This window comes from Camellia sinensis, chromosome 7 (genome assembly GCF_055761805.1).
Source record: "Camellia sinensis isolate YWXY chromosome 7, ASM5576180v1, whole genome shotgun sequence".
NCBI classification, from domain to species: Eukaryota; Viridiplantae; Streptophyta; class Magnoliopsida; order Ericales; family Theaceae; genus Camellia; species Camellia sinensis.
This window is the reverse complement of record NC_138967.1, coordinates 94,290,557-94,308,808: the sequence shown is the minus strand read 5'-3', so window position 1 is coordinate 94,308,808 and position 18,252 is coordinate 94,290,557. Positions and strand designations below refer to the sequence as shown.

At 32.7% G+C, this 18,252-nt stretch overlaps 1 pseudogene; it reads left to right on the top strand.

Moving 5' to 3' along the window:
• Window positions 1-5,362: 5,362 nt before the first annotated feature.
• On the top strand, window positions 5,363-8,471 carry LOC114302806 (receptor-like protein 6 pseudogene; annotated as a pseudogene).
• The last annotated feature ends 9,781 nt before the right edge of the window (window positions 8,472-18,252 follow it).

Here is an 18,252-nt window from a genome sequence, read left to right as displayed (position 1 = left end):
CGCTGAATACTACATGGAAAGAATGTCCTCATTTCGAAAGGTATGCACTCAGCTAATTAAATAACCCTACACTTCAGATACCTAATCAAACATGACAAAATGAGGGTATGTCTGCTCTTGATTCTTCATGTTATTTATCTATTTTTATTTGCATCAATTCCACTTACATTAATATGTCAAAAATAGGGTCCAAGCAAAGCTATATCTATTGTTTGGGTAAACTACTAATAGGTCCTAATAGTTGGACTTAATTCTTATCAAGTCCTATTAAAAATAAGTTTTGGTAAAATTGTTGTTAAAAATACTTTTTTTGTAATAATTTTTTATATACGTCGCTAAAAATTGACAATGAGTGATTTTTTTTTTTTTTGTCATGATTTTCATAAATTGTCGCTAAAACTTATAATTGGTGATTTTTTTTTATATCAAATTTTTTCCATAGGACCTATTAGATAATAAATTCACTTATTAGGACCTACACGTAAGTTTCCCTTGTTATGATTCATGATTAATGTTTTGTAATGGTAACTATTGTGAATCTTGTGCCAGTCCATATATACAATCTCGAAATGCTTCTTCACTTATAGTGTGCTAAAGTTAAAGTTCTCCAAAGGTTGTCTGTGTGTGAACATTCCTTTTCATAGTACTACGAATTATTATTTAGCATTGACTGGAAGGAATTTTAATGGCCTGCTATTTCAATAGCCATTAGGTGGTCATAGTTTAAATTTGTGGGACATTTTTATCTTGCGACGGTTAACATGGACTGCATTGAAGGCCGCTGGTGCACCACTAGCTTACTGTAGGAAAGGCGTCAATGCTAAAAAGAAGCAAGCATCTATGCAACTGGAGCAAGTGAACATAGACAGCTATAAGGACCGATTCAACACTCTTCTATTGGTGTCCACCCTCATTGCCACTGTAACTTTTGCAGCTGGTTGCACAATACCTGGTGGTTATAACAACATTGAACCTGACCAAGGCATGCCAACTGTGCTAAAACACAAGTGGTTTCACATATTCATTTTCTGTGACACCATAGCTCCATTATTACTGCTGTTACCCTCATATGGGCACAATTAGGGGACCTCAATTTGGTGCTTACTGCCTACAGATTGGCGGCACTGCCACTACTGGGGATCACTCTCACCAAAGCTAGGAGGAAATGATATCAACAGATATATATCCTCGTTTAATTTATTTGATTTGTTGGTTAATTGAGTTCCTTTTGTTTGCTTTTGGTCTTATATGTTGGTATCTAAGTAGCTTGCCACAAGTATGTAACTGTACGTAATGTTTTCATATTTTAGTGTTTTACAGTTAATGTGGCTGTTATATGTTGGAGATAAGTGGTTTTGTTCTTGTTTCTCTCCAATGTATACTCATTTTATTAATAAATTTTTTGTTGGTAAAATAAAAAAATTTAAAAATAAAGAAAAAAAACTCATCTTGTATATATAGAAATTTTCTAAATATGCATTGGGTCTAACTAGTATAAAGAAATACATAGAGAAAAAATCAATGCACGCAGAGAGAATTAAATTCAAAAATAAAATGAGATACATATTGATTTTTTATTTTATTTTTGGATAAAATTTATTTTATCCTTTGTGGTTTAATAAGATACCCTCATATGGTTTTGGACTAAATTGTAACACCTAACTCTACTAACAAAATTAAAAATTTACTATTTTACCCTCTTGAACAAGTGTGTCAACTCATTACATATACACAGGTTTACACAAAGGATTTTACTGAGTTAAACCTGTATATATACGTACACAGGTTTACATATACACATTACATAGAATTTCCGTTAATATATATATATATATATATATATATATATGTAGGTTTATTTATACACAATTTTATATACATATATATGTATATAATCAAATTAGGTATTGATTTGGTTGAATATTGATTAGTCTGACCATAATCGATAGAGTATGAAGTACAAACTTTGTTTATTTGGACAGAAATATTAACGGTGAAGAAGTAAATTGTAAAACGATCCAAATTAGATGGGGATAATTGACTATTTTTAAAATATAGGAGATCAAGTGCTTTACAGTTAAACCACAAGGGTTTAATGAATTTTATCTTCTTCTTTTTTCTTTTTTTCTTTTTGGTGCACGTAGCATTGTTGGAAAAGTTAAGGCCAAGAGAGTTAAATTAAATTTCTTGTCATCTAATTAAGCAGTTAAAAATAAGGTTGCTACTCAGGCAGCTCAAACCGGGCAACATATGTCCAACTTGAATTTTTAAGGATTTGACAATATATTTTTAAAATATAGGTTTATGCAGCAATTTAAAGCTTGAATTAAATTCAAGGCTAGGCCTAGACAAAGATTCCTAGCAATCTAAAACTTGAATTACAAATTTAAATATAAATATTAAATATACATATAAATTATTACAATTTCAATTTGATTTGCATTAGTTGAATTGTTTTGAAGTCAGCAATTTGATTTACAATTTCAATTTTACAATTTCAATTTCAGAAGTCAGCAATTTTTTCTTCTTCAATTTACTAGGAGATGGAATTGAGGATTGGGGACTGAAGAAGTGAATGAACTACTGCAACATTTGTTTTAAGTTTATGTTTGTGCTAGTAAAATTTTTGTTAAGTCTTTATCGATAGAGATTTAACAACAATTTTAATCAAACAACCAAATAGAAAATCAGACGAATATGTAAATGTTCTAATGTCTTGAAAGTACAAGGATTTCTTTGAAACAATTAACAATCGAAAGAGTGAAATAAACACAGAATTTTTTTTTTATTGTAATCTTTTAAATTTATAATGTTACAAATTGTTAAAAGTTACTGCTAAAAGTTAAAATATTCCTAAAAATAAAAAAAAAATAAATAAAAAAAAGACTGATAAGTTTGATGACTTCTGAATCTTGTTTCTTTGTTTCAACCTTACCTATTTATAAGCTTGAAACCGTGCTTCTCTTGTAACTGCTGCAAGCAGCCCACTTTCACATCAAGTTATATTCCACTACTTCACTTTGTAAGCAACATCTTCCATCTTGGATTCTTTGCCCCACGTCTGCTACACACTGCACAAAAACAGTAACAAGAACAACAAGAACAATAACAAGAACAATAATAATAATAAATATGTTCATAATTATTTAAAAAGATAATTTTGGTCTAAATCCATGGACTAAAATTGACGGGTCACAATCAATAAGATTAGATTTGGCCATGATTGACAGGCCATAATCAATAAAATTAGATTTGGTCATAATCAGCAGGCCACAATTGATAGAAAATAATTTATAGTACAAATAGTTTGTAATGTGAACTTATTGCCTGTTACTTAGGATTATTGGCCAGTCTAGCAGAGTGATATTTGCTTACAGTAATTCCAACTGTACTCTTCATTTTTCACTAGTTAAAATAAAAAAAATGTATGTTCTTTATTTTACTTAATTTCTTTTTTATTTATGTACTCTAACATTAGTATTTATTTTATCTATCTACACATACAGACTATTTAAAGAGCCTCCCAAGACTCTTCAAATGTAGCTAATTTTGAAATTTTTTGTTAAAATAACTATTGTAATAGTTAGTCTATTGGAGTGACTAAAATATACTGAAGATAGGTATAATAGTTAACAAATCTCATTTAAAGAGTTCATTGGAGATATTCTTAGTACTATTAATGTGGCTAGGATGTTTAATTTGTTTTGATGTGATTTCATAGTTGATACTTATGTTTATTATTTTGTTACTTGTTAGGATGTTTTATAAAAATTCAGCTTAAATTTGTGGGTAAATTGGGCCTATTCCAAGTTCAATTTATTGAGCTCGAACTAGACTGGGCACACAAAATTAGGTTAGTGGTTGGACTTGGGCGGGGTTAGACAACACTCAACACTACTTGGGTAACCCTCAACTTATTGAATTTGTTTGAGTTGCACCCCAAGTTAAAAATTATGAGCTACCTTAATTTATACTAAAATCCTAATGTAATACAAATCAATCAATTTTCATTCCAAATGTACCAAGAAGTCATTTCCCAGTGTAAATTTTTTTTTTTTTTTTGCCTATTTTGTGTTTGGATCATAAATTTGGATAGAGATTTGAAAAGGAAAAAAAAAAAAGGAAAAAAGAAATAAAATGTGAATAAAATATAAGTTAAAATTTTTCTTTATTTTCCTTTTCCTTTTTCTTTTTCTTTTTAAATCTTTATCTAAATTCATAATCTAAACAACTGCTTTATAAGTAGATTCTTCACATTTATAATCTCATATGAAACTCTGATGAAATGAAAATTTTGATCATAAAATGAGTACATAAGATCAATATTTAACTAAAATAAAAATAAAAATAAAAATAAAAATGAAAATTTTGGTTGGATGACTTTGAAATATTTCTCTCTCTTTATCCCACCAACCCAACGTTTGTTTGTCTTCTATGTCTTTAACAATTTCAGTCTCAAAATGTTCCATTCACTCTTGCTTTCTAATTCCAACTACAACTTTTTCTTCACTGACTTCCAAACTTGTTGACTTGCCTTGGGACCACTACTAGAATCAACGCTTAAAATATATTTGGGCAAACTATTTGGACCACTAGTCTTTGTATTTTGAGTACTATATTATTTTGGACCATGTAAATTTCTAGAATGTGATTATTGATTTTTCAATAAAATGAATCGTCACTTTTAGTTAATACCCTGTCAAATTTATTTTTCAAAATTTGGGACAATAAAAAAATAATGAATCTTAAACTTATGCTATAAAAAAGCAAAACAATTTCAAAATTGCCAACTGTTAATTTATTCAGACAAATTATATTAGTAATTCTTACTTTTATATCATTTTTGATTTTATAATTTCAATGGATTTGATTTTGATATGAATTTACAATTGTCTCAATTTAGTCCAATTAATTATAACTTTTAGTTTTTTTGGATAAAAAATGGACACATAAATGGCACGTGTGATGCATTTATAGATAAAAAATTATAAACTTGTTCAATTCAATGAGTCAATCTCAACCAATTCAGTAATATTTTCTTTCAAGAACCCTAATCAGTATTATTATTTGAACTAAATTAACACAAAATTTAAAATTAAAATTCAAAATTGAACTTATCAAAATTATTCAAACTAAAAATGGCATAAAGAACAAAATGTAAAGATTACCGATATAATTTCTCATGTGGTTTATGGAAAACCGTTACTAATAGTTTTGGGACCACTGAAATTAAACACAAAGACTAGCTGTTGCGAACTTAAAAGTCATGATAGCTGATGGATAAAAAAATTACGTAGTTGCCGTGCTTGACCACCAACCACCACCATAGAAAGACTCAGCAGTGTGTATAAGAATGAGTAATACATTTCTTCCTTCTCCATCATCAAACTACTATCCTTCCTATACTCTCCTTTTCATATCTCTCCGAATCCTTCTACCTATAAGAAAACAAAATGAGTTGGCTTATGTTTGTTCTTCATCAATTTCTTCTGTTATTTCTCTTGTCTTCTTCTTCTTTTTCTACTTCTGCACGCCATACCTGCCTTGAGGACCAAAGATTTTCACTTCTCCAATTTAAAACAACATTTACCATAACTGCTAATGCCTCTTTAGGTTGTGAATCTGATTCTCATCCTAAAATGGTGTTCTGGAATGAGAGTAGTGATTGCTGCTCGTGGGAGGGGGTCACGTGCGACTGGTCCAATGGTCATGTGATTGGACTTGACCTCAGTTGCAGCCACCTTCAGGGCACCATCCAACCCAACACCACCCTCTTCCACTTTCGTCACCTCCAAACCCTCAATCTTGTCTTCAATGACTTCAATTTCTCTACAATTTCACCTGATTTTGGCTCCTTTCCAAGTTTGACCCATCTCAACCTCTCTTACACTAATTTTACAGGCCAAATTCCTTCAAAAATCTCCCATCTGTCCAAATTGATTTCCCTTGATCTCTCTTATAATGAACTGGGGAGACTTGGACAACACACTTTCAATATGCTCCTTCGAAACCTAACCCAATTAAGAGAACTACACCTTGATTGGTTGAATATCTCTTCACCTTTACCTCATGCTTTGCTAAATCTATCTTCTTTGACATCTCTCAGTCTTCGCAATTGTCAACTGTGTGGGAAATTCTCAGAAAACATTTTTCACTTTCCAAACCTACGAGAGCTCTATGTAGGGGGAAATTGGGAACTCACAGGTAAACTCCCATACTTCAATGCAACTAGTTCCCTTCAGTTTCTTGATCTTGGTGACATAAGTTTTTCTGGCCAATTGCCTGAATCAATCAGCAATCTTAAAGCCTTGAATATTTTGTCCCTCTCCTATTGCAACCTTTCGGGGTCTATTCCAGCTTCTGTTTGGAACCTTACAAAAATCACCGATTTAGACTTCTCGTCTAATAGTTTCAGCGGTCAAATCCCCTCATCAATTTCAAACCTTGCAAAGCTTAGAGGCTTGGATCTTTTTGTAAACAATTTGAACGGTCAAATACCGGATTCCCTTGGCAACATGAGCCAACTTACTAATTTGTATCTTTTCGTAAACAATTTGAGCGGTCAAATACCGGATTCCCTTGGCAACATGAGCGAACTTACTAACTTGGCTCTTTTCGAAAACAATTTGAACGGTCAAATACCGGATTCCCTTGGCAACATGAGCTAACTAACTTCTCTCGATTTGAGTTATAACTCACTCAATGGGACAATACCATCTTCGTTGTTTGCTCTGCCTTCACTGGTTGAGATAGGATTGAGTAACAATAAGCTACAGGGACCAATTCCAGGATTAGTTTATGAACTCCAGAACCTAATATACTTGTGGGTTTCATCAAATAACTTAAGTGGTGTAGTGGATCTAGATAAGCTTCTAAAGCTTAAAAATCTGATCGTTCTTGATCTCTCATATAATGGTCTCTCATTGAGCATCAACAACAGTGTCAACTCTATCTTGACCAACTTTGAAACTATAAGATTAGCTTCTTGCAACTTGAGCGAATTCCCAAACTTCTTGAGAGAACAAGCTAGATTGAGCTATCTAGACCTTTCAAACAACCAAATTCATGGTGAATTTCCAAAATGGTTATTCAATGTGGGGAAAGATTCATTGCAAACTTTAAATCTTTCACATAATTGCCTTTCAAGTTTAGAGCGTCTTCCATGGAAGAATCTGGAATATATTGACCTGCACTCCAACTTACTCCAAGGATCACTCCCTGTTCCACCTAACTTCACATATGTTTTCTCTATCTCAAACAATAAAGTGACCGGAGAAATCCCTACATTGATTTGCAATTTGAGGTGGCTTGGAGTTCTTGATTTGTCTAATAACAGTTTGAGTGGGTTGATTCCACAATGTTTGGGAAACTTCAGCAATAGTCTATCGGTGCTGAATTTAGGGAACAACAGATTTTGTGGTACCTTTACTATGACATTTACAAAAGGAAACATGCTGAGGAATCTTAACCTGAATGGCAACCAAATTGAAGGACAAGTTCCACGATCTTTGCTCAATTGTGAATACTTGGAAGTTCTAGATCTTGGAAAAAACAAGATAAATGATACATTCCCCCACTGGTTGGAAACTCTTATAGAATTGCAGGTTCTTGTCTTGAGGTTTAATAGGTTTCATGGTCACATAGGCACCTCCAAGACCAAATACAAACATCCTTTTCCTAAGTTGAGAATTATTGACATATCTTGCAATGAGTTCACTGGCCTTTTGCCAACAAATTATATCATACAATTTCGAGCTATGATCAATGTTGATGAACATGAAATGAAATTGAAATACATGGGTGACAGCTATTATCAAGATTCTGTGGTGGTGATGATTAAAGGATATGAGATTGAATTATCAAGAATCTTAACAGTCTTATCAATCATTGATTTTTCAAGAAATAAATTCCAAGGAGAGATTCCGAAATCCATTGGGAGGCTTAATTCACTTCGGGGTCTTAACATATCTCATAACAATCTTACAGGCCATATCCCAACTTCACTTGGAAATTTGAAAAACCTTGAATCGTTGGACCTTTCCTCAAACAAGCTTGTTGGGGAGATTCCTCAGCAATTGACAAATTTGATGTTTCTTGAGGTACTAAACCTTTCGGAGAACCAACTAGCAGGACCAATTCCTCAAGGGAGGCAGTTTTATACATTTGAAAATGATTCATATAGTGGGAACTTGGCTTTATGTGGAATCCCCTTGTCAAAGAAATGCAAGGAACTACAGGCACTGCCACTGCCACCAACAATCCAACAAGACAAGAATTTAGACAAGTCAAGTGGATTTAGCTGGCAAGTTGTAGTGATGGGGTATGGATGTGGCTTTGTATTTGGAATGGTTATGGGATATCTTATGTTTCTAACTCGAAGTCCAGAATGGTTGATGAAAATTGTTGAAGGAAAAAAATATAAAAAGGTGAAAAGGTCCAAGAAGAGTGCCCACTGATGCTGTAAAGGAAGAAATCAGCAAAAACAAATGGCGTGATTTAGGTAAGTAGAATTTGTTTTTAAAGCATTACTTTGTTGAATTATCTTTTATGGTTTCTATGTATATGCGATTATTGAGTTGCTAATGTGTTTATTTCAAAACTAGATCTGTTCCATTAAGTAGCACAATAAAGCAATGGTGTCCACTTGAAGGGGTGTCTCATGTAGCTGTTACATTTGACTCCATGTGCATCCGGATAGAAGCTATACAGGATCACTTCCAAAGATTTTACCCTTGTTGTTGTATTGAGTTCTAAAGATTTGTTAAGCTGTTTAGTTTTCTTAAAGTACGAGTTAAATAAGAGTTGCATATCATGACTCTTTCTTGTTTCTTTTCTCACATCATGTAGCAACCTTTAAAGATTTGTACTTTTTGTATATAGCTGCTTTTAAATTGGATTTCAGTCAAACTTGGCCTTGCTGAGTTTTTTAACTTTAAAATGCAATCTTAAAAGTTACAACTCAAACCATTCCCCTTGTTTCATTCTCAATCATTTTTGAATGACAAAATTGTTGGCTATTTGATAGAGAATTTGCATTGAAAATCATGATGTGTTACTCCTTTTTAAAATTTTGCCAAGTTTGCTTGTTGGGAGGTAGAAACATTCCCAATTCAATGGCGACTAAGGGATCACACTGAAGATATTGTCTAGCACTTGTTTCTATTGAAACGTGGGAATTTTGTGATTAATTACAGTAGGAAAATGGCAATTTTGAGAGTATTAATTGGAAATGTTGTTCATAAGCGAGAAAAGAATCATGGAAATACAATGAATAGTGGGGTTTACTTTTTTGAATTGTGATAGTTTGGTGTACTATTTTGTTGTATTTTCTTTGCCAACTCTGCCCAATACAATAAACTTTTAACTGAATGATTGTTATAAACATTAAAAAAGAGGATGGCAGTTATTGGTAAGTCAACTGATCTTAATGTGTCTTGTTGTTCCCTTCAGTTTCTGGCTATGGGCGGAGCTCCTCCAGTTTGGATGTCCAAATTCCACAACCAATTTGAATATTCAAACTGGACGTTTAGTTTAGTACAAGCAATAGATGCTTGTCGCATTGGAACTTTTTATAAATTAATGGTTAAGATTTTGTCTACTTATTTACTAATTAACAATTAGATCCAAATAAAAAGCTTGACCCAATATTTAATATGTTAATAGGTAGACAATTTGATTGCTCAAACAACATTCTTTAGTCAATATTCAGATTGGAAAGAAGCCATTCTCTTTGAATTATCTGTAGGAGCATTGGATAATTTTTCTTCTCAAACTAATTTTTTTCTAACCAACTACCTAATTCAATCAACAATCTTTGATCCTTAAGTAGTTTGTACCTCTCTTATTTTGCAACTTTTTAGTATTGCCATTTTTTTTTTAAAATGATTTTGTTATGATTTTTACCACAGTAAAACATGTCTGTGAAATACATAATTCAACAACATAACATTAAAATTAAAGTAAAATGACGTTAAAATATTACGTTTTTATTTTAAACTACACATCCTAAAATGATATCATTTTAGTTTAGCTTTAAGCTTATAAGATATATTCATCCACTTTTTAGGGTCCATTAGATATTGCACAACTTACTAACTTCAACATTTCTAAAAACAATTTAAATGAATGGATATCAGATATTTCTTGGATAATCTTAAGATTGTATTTCGATCTTAAATTTATGAAAAAAATTGTGAAGTTGTGAAGAAAGAAAATACAAAAAATAAGGATAGTTTTCTTGGGCACTACCAAGTGGGTGAACTAGTTTTCTTTTTTCCAAATATCAAAACTTGGATAAAAGGCAGTTTTAATATCCAAAGTATGCGATCTTTGTTATTTTAGTCCCTTAAGTTTCAATTTTGTCATTTTGGTTCTCAAAATTGTCAATTTGAATCAATTTGGTCATAACTCTAATGTCCGTCTATATTGTTAACGGGAACAATATGACTAAAAGATAATTTTAGGCCCTAAAGTCGTTCCTTATCATTTTAGTCCCTTAAGTTTTAACTTTTATCATTTTGATCCTAAAAGTTATCAATTTGAGTCAATTTAGTCCTAGCTCCAATCATATTATGCCACATGTTTATTTACCTTGAATATATACCCTATTGTACTGTATCACCATACACAACATCTTCCTCATTTGTTTGAATGACTAAAATACCATTTCCCGTCCATTTTACATAACAAAACTAGACATATGGTTTAAATTAAAAACAAATGAAAATAATATGGTTTAAATTAACAAAGTTAAACACTCAAAATTTATTTTGTTAGAAGGCTCAAACCTAGGATTTTTTTTTTTAATTGTCCCTATGTTTTTTACTCCAATTATAAATTTTTTGTTGGTGCTACTGTTGTCATGAGTAGAGCGTATTAGGATTTTATGTTTAGCTATTCATGCCAATTTCGTATCACCTGGTTAGTTGTACTTAAAAAACTATAATTAGTGAATGAAACCATTTTTGTTTTTTTTTTCCTTAACTTTATGTGCAACGATTTCTTATCCCCAAGTTCAATATATTGAGCTTGAGCCAGCCTTGAGCGCACAAAATTGGGCTAGAGGTCGGACTTGGGAAGGTTTAGACAACTCTAAGCACAACTTGGGCAACCCCTCAACCCAACTAAATATGCTTGAGTTGCACCCTTAGTTAAAATTTCCTAAAATTGCATGCAAAGAAATTGGCTATACAAATCAATCAATTTTCATTGTAAATGTAACAAGACTGCATTCCCCAATGTTAAAATTTTTCCCCCTTAATGTTGCGTTTGGTTAGGAGATTTGATAAGGGATTTAGAAAGGGAAAGGGAAAAGGAAAAGGTGTGTGAAACTTAGTGAAATGTAAGCATATTTTATTCACATTTCACTTATCTTTTCCTTTTCCCTTTCCAAACCTCCCAACCAAACACAGCGTAAATGTCTATCTTGAAAGTAGACTCTTCACATCTATAACTTAATTTGGAGCTCTAAAGAATTGAAAATTTTGATTATAAAAATGAGTGCATGGGATCATATCTCAATATTTCATCAAAATTAAAATGAAAAATTGTTACACAAGGATGGAAAAGGTTTGTATAAAGTTAATATGCAGAGCCTGAGGGTAGACCTTGTATTGGATGACTTGGAAATCTCTCTCTCTCTCTCTTTCTCATAGTATGTGTTCGGCCACTTTGAAAGTTCAACATGTGTCCACCTCAAACTACTTATTTCCAGCCACATTCCTTAAGTAATATCCCACCTACCCAGGTTGGTTTTTGTTCCATCTCTCAAGCAATTCCAGTCTCAAACTGTGCATTACTTGCTTAGTAATACAAACTCCAACTTTTTTCATGACTTATGGCCAACCTTTGCTAGCTTTGGGGCCACTAGAATTACCACTCTATCTGTTTTGGTAAAATATATTTTGTTACTGAAAACATTTATTACAAATAAAAAAACAAATATTTTTCAACATTTGATTCTGACCTTAAAATTAATGTGCTAGTGATTGTGGGTAAGATAGTGGCGGCGGCAGTGATGGGGCAGAAATTGTGGTGGTAGTGTTGGCGGTAATAGTGGTAGGGTGGTGGAGGTGGAGATCATCTCATGTCATTAGTAGGACAGGAGTTTAGTTCAAAAATTATTTTTCACCCAAATACACTTCTTTTCATGATCAACGGAAAATGTTTCAGTTGATTTTCATTTTTGGTCGTACCAAACATTGATGGAAGACAAGCTTGTTTGAAGAGTGGATAATTACAATTTACATGGTTGCCTTACTTGACAAGCTTCACCAGAGAAAGACTTACTGTTACTTAGCAGTGTGTATAAGAAGAATACATTTTCTTTTATCTCTCTCCATCATCAAATATCCAACTTATTTATTTTCATATCTTTGATTCCCATAAGGAGAAATGAGTTGGCAAATATTGCTTCATCAATTTATGTTGTTTCTCTCATTTTCTCAAGTTCTTACATGTTCATCATCTTGGTCTTCTTCTACTTCTGCATGCCCCACGTGCCTTGAGGATCAGAGATTCACACTATTCCACCTATCACCACAATTGCTTTCTCCATCTCAAACAATAAATTGACAGGAGATATCTTTCCTTTAATTTGCAGAATCTAAACTTTAATTTCCTTTAAAGTTCTTGATCTGTCTAATAACAATTTCAGTGGTATTATTCCACATTGTTTCGGAAACTTTAGCAATAGTCTTCCAGTGATGAATTTAGGGATGAATAGCTTTCATGGAACCTTTACTGCAGCATTTACAATAGGTAACATGCTGGGGAATCTTAACATGAATGACAACCATATTGAAGGACAAGTTTTGCGATCTTTGCTCAATTGTGAACACTTGGAAGTTCTAGTTCTTGGAATAAACAAGATAAACGATACATTTCCCCACTAGTTAGGAACTCTTCTGGAATTGCAGGTCTGGTCTTGAGATTTAATAGGTTTCATGGTCACATAGACTTTAAGACCAAGAGTAAAGTTCCTTTCACTAAGTTAAGGATTATTGACATATCTTACAGTGAGTTCAGTGGCCTTTCGCCAACCAATTATATTGAAAAATTTGAAGCAATGATGAATGTCGATGAACATGCAATGAAATTGAAATACATGGGTGATATCTATTATTACAATTATGTGGTGATGATTATGAAAGGACATGAGATTGAATTTTCAAGAATCTTAACCATCATCTCAATCATTGATTTATCGAGGAACAAATTTATAGGAGAGATTCCGAAATCCATTGGGAGGCTTAATTCACTTCAAGATCTTAACGTATCTCATAACAACCTCAAAGGCCACATCGCAACTTCACTTGGAAATTTGTAAAACCTTGAATCATTGGATCTATCCCCAAACAAGTTGACAAGTTTGATGTTTCTTAAGGTACTAAACCTTTCAGTTAATCAACTATTGTGACCAATTCCTCAAGGGTGCCAGTTTAATACATTTGAAAAAGATTCATATTGTGGGAACTTGGTCTTGTGTGGATTTCCCTTATCAGAGAAATGTGAAAATAATGAAGAAGAAGCAAATTAAAACTTTGTAAGCGAATTTAACTGGAAAGTTGTAGTGATGGGATATGAATGTGGATTTGTATTTGGAATCATTATGGGATATCTTATGTTTGTAACTTGAATACCAGAATGGCTTATGAAAATTGTTGAAGGAGGACAATATAAGAAGGTGAAAAGGTCTAAGAAGAGTACCCACTGATGCAGTGAAAGAAGAATCAGCAAAAACAAATGGTGTTAGTAGGTAAGTGGAAATAATATTTGAAGCATTACTTTGTTGAATTACCTTTTATGGTTTCTATCCATAAGCTATAGTTGAGTTCCTAATGTTTTTATTCAAAACTAGATCTATTCCATTTAGTAGCACAATAAAGCAATGGTGTCCAGTTGAAGGGGTTTCTCACCTAACTGCTGTATTTGAGTGTATGTGCATCCAAATAGCAGCTATGCAGGATCACTCAAAAGCTTTACCCTTGCTGTTCTGGTGAAGTCTAAAGCATTGTTAAGCTGTCTAGCTTTCTTAAATCGCTGAGTTAAATAAGAGTTTCATGTCATGACTCTTTGTTGTTTCTTTTCTCGCATCATGTACTACCTTTAGAGATTTGCACTTTTGTATGTAGTTGCTTTTAAATTAGATTTCTATCACAGAACACTAAACCTTGACAAGTTTTGAAGTTTTAAATGCAAAGTTGCTACTGAAACCATTCCTCTTGGTACATTCTTAATCATTTTTGAATGACTGAAATGTTGGGTATTGGACAGAGAATTCACATTGAAAATAATGTCATGTTTCTCCTTGTTGAAATGTTGCAAAGTTTGCTTGTAGGGAGGTCAAACATTCTCAATTCAATGGCGATTAAGGGATCACCCTGGAGATATTGACTAGCACTTATTGAGACATGGGAATTTTGTGATTAATTATAGTAGGAAAATGGCGATATGGACAATATTGATTAGAAATGTTGTTCATAAGCTAGAAAACAACCATGGAAATAATTGCTAATTATAGATGACACGATTGGATGAATGAGGGAAACTTGGCTCACACATACACAGTGGGGTTTTCTTTTTTTTCCCAATTGGTGGTAGTTTGGTGTACTAGAATTGTTATTCATTATATCCTGAGAAGCTAATCTGCCTTTTTATATTGTTGTAGTTTCTCTGCTAATCTCCCAAATAAAATCAACTATTAAATGACTGTTATAAACATTAAAAAAGAGGAAAATTCTATAATACGTACCCTTTTTGAGGTGTTGGAAAATTCTATGCCCAGTTATGATCTTTGTTGTCTTTGGTTATGTCCAGTTATGTTGGTTATGACTCATTGTAGTGTTAGTTATGACTTAATTATGACTCATAATTTTTCCCTTAAGGACAGCTTGTTCAAGAAGAAGAAAGAGAAGCATACGGAGGTTATTTTCCAGCTACTTCAAATTGGACAGCTTGTTCAAGAAGAAGAAAGTGCTGTTGATTTAATGCCTAATAGCTTCTACTCTTTTTTATGTTTCTTTTTTCTTCTTCTAATTCATATATGCATATTATTCATTTTTCCCCCTCAAGTAGAGTGAACTACTCCAAGTTTGACTTAACTCTTAAATGCCTTCTTCATACTTTGGAATAAATAATCTTTGTACAAAAAAACCAAAGCAATCAACAATCATTCTTCTTCTTCTTCTACTTTCTTTTCTTTTTCTTTTTCTTTTTTTCTTTTTTCACTATAGGAAATATCTGTTTTGGAGGTGTACTTTTAACGGCGTTTTTTAAAACGTCACTGTTCCTAGTATTTAAGGATGTTTCATAAACGTCGCAATTTTCTTTAATTAAAACAGCGCCATTTCATGAATAGAAGACGTTTATAAACGTCTTGAAATAGGTTATGTCCCACTCGCTCCTTCTCTACCTCTTTTTCACCTTTATTTTGAATCTGATAAGCGAAAACGAAAACCTCAAGCTCTCTCTCTCTGTGCGCTGTCTAAGATCTTTCAAAATTGAAGTCAGAGCCATTTCGAAGATCTCACATCGGTGATTCATCAGAGCCGTTTCGAAGTTCTCTCTCAAAATCAATTCAGATTGGTCTCAGTGATTCAGATCTCGAAATTTTAAAATTTTGAGTTCATATCTGAGTTCACATCACTTCGATTTCATATTGCAATTCAGATCTGAGTTCATATCACTTCGATTTCAATTCAAATCTGAGTTCATATCACTTCGATTTCGATTCAGATCTCAGCGATTCAGATCGATCTTGGTGATTCATATCTCGAAATCGAAATCGAAGTTTATCTCAGTGATTCAAATCGGTGAGCTCCACTGTCTCTCTCTCTCTGTCTGTGTACTGTCTAAACCCTGAATATTGCAGAGATTCAGATTAGTCTCAGTGATTTAGATCGGTGATTCATCAGAGATTTCAAAGTTCTCTCTCGAAATTGAAATCGAAGTTCATCTCAGCGATTCCGATCGGTGAGCTCAACTGTCTCTCTCTGTCTTTGTCTCTCTCTCTTAAGGTGAAATCAATCCTGTGAAATTCTATGAATGGTTTCGATATTTGATTTGAAACGATCATGTCATATCCCTTATTTATCAACCTATATGTATTGACCATTTCTCATCTATAAAAATTATACTAATGCCCTATTCTAAAGGTGGTTTTTGAGTGTGAAAGTATTTTTCTTACATTTTCATAGTTAAAATAATTAAAATATACATGTTCATTCATGTAGGGAATAAGTCGATATTCACCAATAATTAATAAAATTTTGATATAATTAACCCACCAGTTCAAATTTTGATACAATTTAAAAACTTTGCTTTTGACTGTCAGATTTTTATTTGATTTGTGTTTCAGTGCACTATTGTGATGAAACTCCTCTACTATGATGATGTCATGGTATGCGTTTCAGTTAATTAGATTTTTATGTACTTCATATTTCAGATCATTGGATATCCTTGATTAAAGGTATAGAAAATCCAAAATTTGATATTGTTCCCATGAAAAGGCTGAGGAAATAATTAATGCAACTCATAAGCACTAGTATCTGCATATGATCTCCATAAATTAGCATCTTTTGTGGTTTGTTCTATTAGTTGTCCAATGATATTATCTAATTATAAATTATCTCTATTCTATTAGAATTGTGTTCTTTTTAAACTACAGTTTTGTTGGAATGAGAAATTCTGGTAAAGATAGGGACATTTGAATCTTATAGATGTTGGGTGTTTTGGCTTGTCATTATCCCAATAATGCATCTAAAAATCCTTCTCCTCTCTGTATTATTTGACCACAGAAAAATATAGTCACTCACACATTGATCTTGTAGCCTGTGGATTACGAGCCTCCATTATTCAGAAGCTGCTCAGAACAAGAAGCTCATAATCCATGGATAAAAAATCCTCTGGAAATGGAGGTTGGGAATGTCAACAGCAAGCATTTAGTATTGGCTCTCAAGGTAAGGATAGAATATTGCAGGAACACTAGGTCCCTTGTTCGAAAATTTTAAGTTAATGTTTGCAACTGGGAATTTGTGTAGGTTAAGAGTGTGTTCGATCCTTGTGAGGATGAAAATGATGACATTCAAGATGATGATGTGAGCTTGGGGGCTGATTCTATACAAAGGGAGTGTTCTGAATCTGACAGTGAGGTGATTGTGTTAACGTTACATTTGTTTTTGGTTCTCAATGAGCTAAAATACATGTTATAAACTTCATTTACCATACAACAGAAATGCTTAATAAACCAATTGTCAAAAATTTGCAACTCATTTCAGGTTGGCCTTTCGGAAGATGACCAATACATAGTTGCAACAATAGGTAATTATGGTTGCAGGCTTTGATTGAAGGTAAATAACGATCTGACACATGTTGAAACTTGTAAAAGTAGGCATCCAATCCTGCACGGTTGCACATTTTAAGCTGTAGAATAAATTTAAAATTTCATTTTTTAATTGGTTTTCAGAAATTATGGACAAGCTGGTTAAGGAAGGTATTCTATCTAAGGACGGAACATATAGTTACACCATTAACAAGCAAAAGGTAGTTTATTTCTTTTCATTTAGTTTGAGTTTTGTGTCTTTGTGTTATTGTAGTCTCAAGTGTTTTTTATTATTTTTTTTGGGTAACAAAACCACAATTGTAGAAATTTGACTATGATTTCAATCCTATAAAGGAAGAAATGGATGGGAATCTTATTTTTTGGTTTTTATTTATGTTTTAAGTTCTTATTTGCTGGGAATCTTAGAGCTTCCTGGGCCCCTTAAGTCCCCTCATTGTTCTTAACCATTTGCACTATGTAGAGAAACTATGTCCAAGAATTTAGAGATACCTGCTTATAAGTGAACCTACTAATCTTATAGTTTGTTTTCTCCAATTTTGTAATTAACTTCAGTGTCAAAAATAATAGCAGTGGCATAAAGAATGAGATATAGGAAGTAAGTTTATCGGATGTTATCATCCAGGTTTCTTTTGGGTGATCTAATTGCAGGCTTTGTATCATGCTCTTCCGATGAGCTACGTTACTGTTGCAACGCGTCACAACCCTTTACAACATTGGGAAGCAGACAATGGAAACATGTCTGACGTATTTTGTGGGTAATGTTAAAATATCATTTGCGGATATGTTATTTTGTGGGTAATGGTGATTGGATATTAAATTGAATGGGAAAGTGAATTAATTTTGCATTTGCTATTTGAATGAGAGTTATTATTTCATATTAGTGCTATTCAGTTTTATTACAGGTATTTTTT